At 34.3% G+C, this 8,697-nt stretch overlaps 1 long non-coding RNA gene across 1 annotated transcript; it reads left to right on the top strand.

Annotated features, from left to right (window-relative positions):
* Window positions 1-1,210: 1,210 nt before the first annotated feature.
* Window positions 1,211-7,579, top strand: LOC135146989 (uncharacterized). Its single transcript, XR_010284207.1, has 2 exons — window positions 1,211-2,067; window positions 7,360-7,579. It is a non-coding gene; the product is annotated as an uncharacterized LOC135146989 (long non-coding RNA).
* Window positions 7,580-8,697: the final 1,118 nt, after the last annotated feature.

Raw genomic sequence — 8,697 nt, forward strand, 5'->3', positions numbered from 1 at the left:
GTGAAGGACAGAGAAGTAAATCAGTGGGGTGGATTGTGACAAGGACTTTAGTATACATGATTGCAGAATGAACTAGAGAAGATCCAAGTGGTGTGGAGGATAAAATATTAAGTTTATTATTATTATAATTGTTATCATTATTTTTATTAACGATGATAATAACGATAATAATAATAATCTTTTAATATTTTATTGAGCCGATTATAGGTAATTATCTGTTATGTATCGTGGAATTGTGTATATATTGTAGTGTTGATTTAAATTTCGGGTTGTATTTACTTAAAATCTGTGACAGTTTTAAATTTCATTTCAATTCCAGAAGTTGTTGTCTACTTCTGAAGATCAATTATATATTGATTCTAAATTAAAATTATTATAATGTTGTCGCGATTATTTTTGTTTAAATCCCAGAACTGATTGTTATTTATAAGTTACTGTTAATTGTGACTTGTTAATTGTCAGATCTGATTATTAGTATTATTTGAAGAGCATGCCCGTATATGATTTGACATTTTGGCGAGTATTATATTATTTTGGAGCAGAGATTGCTGCGTTGTTGATTTTGAGGTTGCTCCATTTTAAAGGACATGTTGTCCAAAATTTATATTATTTTATTATTTTATTTTATTTTAATCAAGTGTTGAGCTGGTTTAAGATGTGATTGAATTACAATGGGACTTGTAATTCAGATAACTTGATTTCTGTAATGATAAATTGGAGTTGGATTTTATCCAGGGATGTATTATTGAGGTGATTAGTGTTGGTATATAATCAAGTATAGGATTATATACAAGAGCTATCAGATTATATTTATATAAATATTAAAGCATGCAAATTATCTGTTATGTGTCAATGTGACTAATTGCAATATTGTTTGGCACTACGTGTATATACTATCTACATATAATCTGTATATATGACGAAGGGTAGTAATATAATCTCGATTATGCAATGTAAGACGATACTCTGGATTGTTCATCGACTGAAGGATTGCTTTGTCGTCATATATAGTTATCGAGAAGCGTGCATCAACGACTTTCAGAAGCAAGATAACCGTACTGCAAGTCAAGTCAGAATATTTTGATAAGCGATATTGTGCCGTAAGATAGTACAGTAGATTGTAGTCATTGCAGAGATTAGCAGAGTTGAGGCAAGTATAAGAATCTTGAGTAGAGTGACTGAGTTGTCACCTATTTTTCTATCAGAGGCAAGTATTCCTATTCTTCTCTTTTATTTAAAGAGCAATTTTCCTATCATTCTCTTTTATTTAAAAAGCAAGTTCCCAGTTTATTCTATTTATTCAAGGATGATTTTGAGACTTTTTGGAATTCTTTATTGGTAAATATATTTCTTGGTTTACTTTGTCCTAGTGGCAATTGGTTATTTTGTGCAATATTCTCTTGATATTATATCTTTTAAGAATGTTGAGCATAGCCAACTATATATGATTTCAACTTGGTTAACAGTAAATTGTGGTATACAGAGGGGTACTCTGCAGGTTTTGATTTAAAGAGGTTGGATACCTTTTGAGTTTGGTAACATGAAAAAGGTGTTAAAAGACTTTTATTATAGAAGTATTATTTATAAACTGTTAACCAATCGGAATTCATTTGCTAGACCGTGGTGCCGGTCGTGAGTTACATGTTACATTATTTAAGGCCAATATGTGCCTTGGGCCCCTTTGTTTTTGGGACAGGTAGCGCCTTGTGCCCGGTGCTTGATGCTCGGCTGATCACCGTGTCAGCACAACGCGCCGTAAGCGAATGATTTTTCACAGAATAGTTTTAAATGATTATATTCTCTTGTAATTGCCATACTTTTATAGAATTATAACTGTTGTTCTCCATTGTTGAAAATACCTGGCAAGTTACATACAAAATCTGATATATTTTATTCTCCTTTTATTTATTACAATTGTTCTTTTATATACTTGCTGAGCATTATTGCTCACTCTTGCTATTATTTTTAACCTTTTCAGCTAGGGATTTAGATGATTCGTTTGTCAAGCTGCGCGTAGGAGTAATGCTAGGCGAGATTGCCAGGGAGATGTCTTCAAGAATAGTTCTGGTTAGAATTGATTTATTCCAGTTTAGTTGTATAATAGATTTATTTATTTGGTTATCAGTTATTCTTCTTATCGAGGTTTAGCTGATAATGTAGTTTAAGTTGTAATGAGATTTTAAAGTTTTAGTTTCTGATTTCAGTGTTGTAACCTATTAGCGATCCTGTTTTTTAGGGGGTCAAAGTGATTTTGATTTAAATCTCTTTTAAAATGTTCAGATTTTCAAATCTCTGTTTTACCTTTTTCCGCAAATACAGGTTTTTAAAAGATTTTTATGATAGTGGCACCAAATCCAGACCCCCGGATTTGCGGGATGTCACAGTTGGTATCAGAGCTGTAGGTTATAAGTTATTGAATCAGAATGTAGATTGCGATAAGCTTTTGTTTAGTGGAACCTCATATAGAGGTAAGTCGAGACTATTGGGTATAGTCTTTGTCAATAGAATTGTGATTGAGTAACCTGTGCCAGCTAGATTTATAGATTAACTTGTCTAATCTAGAAGGTTCCTTTCTGTCTTCACCACTTCTAGAGCAATAATTAGAGGGTTATTTATTGTTTCTTATAGAGATATATAGAATAAGTAAAAGATTTGTTAGGTTAGAAAGAGAAGCCAAGTGTAGAATTATTGATTAAGAGTTTATATAGAATTCATGTTATCCAGGAGTAGGTTAGGATGTCAAAACTCTGTGCTGATGTTATATAAAGCTCGACAAGACTTCTACCTAACATGGATACTAGTGACGGAATCTTTGGAGTCAAATACGAATCAACCAGAATATGTCAGTGATCACTACGAACGCAAAGGAGAATCGTTAGAATCGAAACGAGTCATCAGAAGAATCGATCAAGAAGACAACTCTGAGAACCTTGGCAATACCTTCCTCATTATTGATTAATTTGATTATTTTCCCAATCAGTGATTTGTTTTAACATCTTTTTTATAAAGTTTTCGTTGAAATGCATATATTCTTTTTCTCGAGTTATAGGAGGATGCATGAATTCATTGTATCCTTTCTGACTATTCTTTTCATCTAAATTAGCCCCTTTGGAATATATTCGATTTTGATCCAAGGTGTTCATTAGAGATTGATTCATCTTGATCCATCGAAAGACAATGATTATTTCCTTGATTTTGAATCACTTTCACATTTTTCTGCTCTAACTGGGATGAACAACCCTATTTATAGGGGACACAAGGACTATCTGTCTGTGTGATAGAAGTTTGATGGGACGCCATCACTTGTGTGTTGTGCATTACAAGAAGGCTAATTACCTTTAGTAGTATCTTCAATAAGATACGCAACATAGTTCTCCAGATCATATTGATCTCTCAGTAACTCTTTGTTTTAAGTCAGCTTTGCTTTGAAAACTCAAACATCTAACACTTGCTTTGATATTTAAAAGTTGATATATTTTATGATTCCATGATTCTTGTTTCTCTACTTAATTTTGAGGGTGTGCCAATCATGTTTGAAAGAGCTAATCCTGCCAATACATTTCAAGATTCTTATAAAACTACAACTACAAAAGCGGATCATGAGACGAGTTGCAAGCAAATTTATTATCTTGCTCTTTCTTCGCGGATTCCAAGGACGGAATCCTTATAAGGGGGGAAGTCTGTAATGACTCGGAAAATTCTATAATTGTTTATTAATTTGACATTAATTTTTTAAAAGAGCAGGAATAAAATATTATATTTTATTCCAATTTGTTGGTTTTCAAAAATATTTTTTTTAAGTTGCTGTAATTATATGATCATTTGATTTAATTGATATGTGTGCTAATTGTGCATTTTAATTGTTTATTTTCTATCTGAGTGGTTAGTTTAGAATTTTGATTTGATTTATTATTTTTGATAAATCAAAATTGTCTGTTGATTTCAAAATCAATAATTATTTCTATTTGAATCCAAAAGTTTTATGTTATTTGAATTTTGGTATATTTATATCTCTGTCAGGTTCAAAGATATTTGAGAGTTATAAATGATTATTTTAATTCTTTGAGTTTTAAAATTTATTATGAATATTACTTGTAAAAATAGAAAAATGATCTTAAAATATTATATTTGCAAATATTTTGTATTCAAGATATTTAAAATCTTTAGAAAGTTCAGTTTTAAATTTAGGGCTTGATTTTGGTTAAATATAAATAGTTTTATGATATCTTTTATGTAAGTTATAAGTTCAGCTTTCCTTTTTTTTGTTTTCATCAGTTTATTTTAGTAGTAGTAGTACAGCAGTACTACACGCGAATCCTACATCAGTACTTTAGGTTTAATAAAGGAACAGAGGATTCACATCAATAAGAAAAGAAGAAAACAAAGTCGGCCAAAATTGGGGGTTAGGGTTAGCAGCGGGGAGAAATCAGAAGCAAGAGATTTAATTGCAGGTGAGATTATCCGAGTTTGTGTGCCATCTATTACGTGTGTATGTATACATATCTGTGTGCTGTTGATTTCGGAGGTGGGGTTGTAAAGGAGTAGAGGTGTGGAGGTGGTGGTGCAAGCCGCCGATCGTCGCAGGCGGGAGTTGTGGTTGCAGAGGCGACGACTTCACTGCCGGCCGGAGGCGCCCTCTCGGAGGTCGAGGAAGGGTTGTAGCCATGGAGAGATAGAGACTGGTGGCCTGAGTTCGATCGGTGAACAGAGGAGCCGAGGCAAATGGGCGAAGGCGAGCGGCGATACCGCGGGTGGTGCTGCAGCCGCGGTTTGACGGAGAAAAGAAAGGCAGAGTGGTGGACTGTTGATTTTGATGGCGGTGGAGGAGTCGCCGGTCTGCGGAGCGGTGTTAAGAAACAGGGTGTAGGCTGTTAACAGAGAAAGAGATGGAGAGAAAAAGGAGATTAATGGGGGTTGTGTATCCACTGGAGGTGGGGGTTTTGTGACAGAATTTGGTGGTATTCTGGGATTGTGTGAGTCTGTGTATGTTTAAGGCCATGGTGTCTTTGTGTTTTGTGGCAGCGGCCTCGTGTTTGGTAGTCGCCAAACAGAGAAAATAAGAGGAAGTATTATTGGGTAAAGAAGGACGGTAAAAGAGGAGGTGAGATAGGCTAACAACGGACCTTCTGCAGAGAATAAGGGAGGATCACGGGTGTTATATCAGCGGGGAATCGTAGTGTTGGTGTTGATTGTTGCAGGGTGTTGATTCGTTGGTGGTGGGTTGGGACTGTGATGGCTGGACGATGGGTTGAAATTGTGACCGGCGAAGGTTGGCTCCCTAGGCTGTAGCAGCATAGCTGAGAGGAGAAGTTGTTAGTTGGCCAGAATTATATCAGTGCAGGCATGTATTACAGAGAAGTTGAAATTGAGAATTAAAGATGGTGAAGGACAGAGAAGTAAATCAGTGGGGTGGATTGTGACAAGGACTTTAGTATACATGATTGCAGAATGAACTAGAGAAGATCCAAGTGGTGTGGAGGATAAAATATTAAGTTTATTGTTATTATAATTGTTATCATTATTTTTATTAACGATGATAATAACGATAATAATAATAATCTTTTAATATTTTATTGAGCCGATTATAGGTAATTATCTGTTATGTATCGTGGAATTGTGTATATATTGTAGTGTTGATTTAAATTTCGGGTTGTATTTACTTAAAATCTGTGACAGTTTTAAATTTCATTTCAATTCCAGAAGTTGTTGTCTACTTCTGAAGATCAATTATATATTGATTCTAAATTAAAATTATTATAATGTTGTCGCGATTATTTTTGTTTAAATCCCAGAACTGATTGTTATTTATAAGTTACTGTTAATTGTGACTTGTTAATTGTCAGATCTGATTATTAGTATTATTTGAAGAGCATGCCCGTATATGATTTGACATTTTGGCGAGTATTATATTATTTTGGAGCAGAGATTGCTGCGTTGTTGATTTTGAGGTTGCTCCATTTTAAAGGACATGTTGTCCAAAATTTATATTATTTTATTATTTTATTTTATTTTAATCAAGTGTTGAGCTGGTTTAAGATGTGATTGAATTACAATGGGACTTGTAATTCAGATAACTTGATTTCTGTAATGATAAATTGGAGTTGGATTTTATCCAGGGATGTATTATTGAGGTGATTAGTGTTGGTATATAATCAAGTATAGGATTATATACAAGAGCTATCAGATTATATTTATATAAATATTAAAGCATGCAAATTATCTGTTATGTGTCAATGTGACTAATTGCAATATTGTTTGGCACTACGTGTATATACTATCTACATATAATCTGTATATATGACGAAGGGTAGTAATATAATCTCGATTATGCAATGTAAGACGATACTCTGGATTGTTCATCGACTGAAGGATTGCTTTGTCGTCATATATAGTTATCGAGAAGCGTGCATCAACGACTTTCAGAAGCAAGATAACCGTACTGCAAGTCAAGTCAGAATATTTTGATAAGCGATATTGTGCCGTAAGATAGTACAGTAGATTGTAGTCATTGCAGAGATTAGCAGAGTTGAGGCAAGTATAAGAATCTTGAGTAGAGTGACTGAGTTGTCACCTATTTTTCTATCAGAGGCAAGTATTCCTATTCTTCTCTTTTATTTAAAGAGCAATTTTCCTATCATTCTCTTTTATTTAAAAAGCAAGTTCCCAGTTTATTCTATTTATTCAAGGATGATTTTGAGACTTTTTGGAATTCTTTATTGGTAAATATATTTTTTGGTTTACTTTGTCCTAGTGGCAATTGGTTATTTTGTGCAATATTCTCTTGATATTATATCTTTTAACAATGTTGAGCATAGCCAACTATATATGATTTCAACTTGGTTAACAGTAAATTGTGGTATACAGAGGGGTACTCTGCAGGTTTTGATTTAAAGAGGTTGGATACCTTTTGAGTTTGGTAACATGAAAAAGGTGTTAAAAGACTTTTATTATAGAAGTATTATTTATAAACTGTTAACCAATCGGAATTCATTTGCTAGACCGTGGTGCCGGTCGTGAGTTACATGTTACATTATTTAAGGCCAATATGTGCCTTGGGCCCCTTTGTTTTTGGGACAGGTAGCGCCCTGTGCCCGGTGCTTGATGCTCGGCTGATCACCGTGTCAGCACAACGCGCCGTAAGCGAATGATTTTTCACAGAATAGTTTTAAATGATTATATTCTCTTGTAATTGCCATACTTTTATAGAATTATAACTGTTGTTCTCCATTGTTGAAAATACCTGGCAAGTTACATACAAAATCTGATATATTTTATTCTCCTTTTATTTATTACAATTGTTCTTTTATATACTTGCTGAGCATTATTGCTCACTCTTGCTATTATTTTTAACCTTTTCAGCTAGGGATTTAGATGATTCGTTTGTCAAGCTGCGCGTAGGAGTAATGCTAGGCGAGATTGCCAGGGAGATGTCTTCAAGAATAGTTCTGGTTAGAATTGATTTATTCCAGTTTAGTTGTATAATAGATTTATTTATTTGGTTATCAGTTATTCTTCTTATCGAGGTTTAGCTGATAATGTAGTTTAAGTTGTAATGAGATTTTAAAGTTTTAGTTTCTGATTTCAGTGTTGTAACCTATTAGCGATCCTGTTTTTTAGGGGGGTCAAAGTGATTTTGATTTAAATCTCTTTTAAAATGTTCAGATTTTCAAATCTCTGTTTTACCTTTTTCCGCAAATACAGGTTTTTAAAAGATTTTTATGATAGTGGCACCAAATCCAGACCCCCGGATTTGCGGGATGTCACAAAGAGGCTCTTCAGGATGCTGACTGGGTAATAGCAATGCAAGAAGAGCTAAATGAATTTGAAAGAAACAAAGTCTGGACACTAGTACCAAGACCAAAGAACAGATCAATAGTTGGTACCAAATGGGTGTTCAGAAACAAGACAAACAGTGATGGCATAATCACCAGAAATAAAGCAAGACTGGTAGCTAAGGGATATTCTCAACAGGAAGGAATTGACTATGATGAGACCTTTGCTCCAGTTGTCAGACTAGAAGCCATCAGAATTTTCTTGGCCTATGCTGCACACAAGAAATTCAAAGTTTTTCAGATGGATGTGAAGAGTGCATTTCTAAATGGGGGAGCTGGAGGAAGAAGTATATGTTGAACAACCTCCAGGTTTTGTAGACTCTAAATTTCCAGATCATGTATACAGACTTGACAAGGCACTCTATGGACTAAAGCAAGCACCAAGAGCATGGTATGAAACTCTGGCTCAATTTCTTTTGGACAGTGGTTTCAACAGAGGTACAATTGACAAAACTCTGTTTTATCTCAACCATGGTAATGACCTGCTTTTAGTTCAAGTTTATGTGGATGATATCATCTTTGGATCTACTAATCCTAAACTTTGTGAAAGATTTTCAAAGCTTATGCAGTCTAGATATCAGATGAGCATGATGGGAGAGATGAGCTATTTTCTGGGACTACAAGTCAAGCAGACTGATGAAGGCATCTTTATTAATCAGTCCAAGTATACTAAAAATCTGCTAAAGAAATTTGGTATGCAGGATAGCTCAGCTACCACTACTCCAATGGCAACAGCCACTAAGTTAGATAAAAATACTGGAGCATCAGTAGAAATTACTAACTACAGAGGTATGATAGCCTCACTTCTATATCTGACTGCCAGTAGACCTGATATCATGTTTGCTACCTGTCTCTATGCAAGATT

The sequence above is a fragment of the Daucus carota genome, chromosome 6, assembly GCF_001625215.2.
Source record: "Daucus carota subsp. sativus chromosome 6, DH1 v3.0, whole genome shotgun sequence".
NCBI classification, from domain to species: Eukaryota; Viridiplantae; Streptophyta; class Magnoliopsida; order Apiales; family Apiaceae; genus Daucus; species Daucus carota.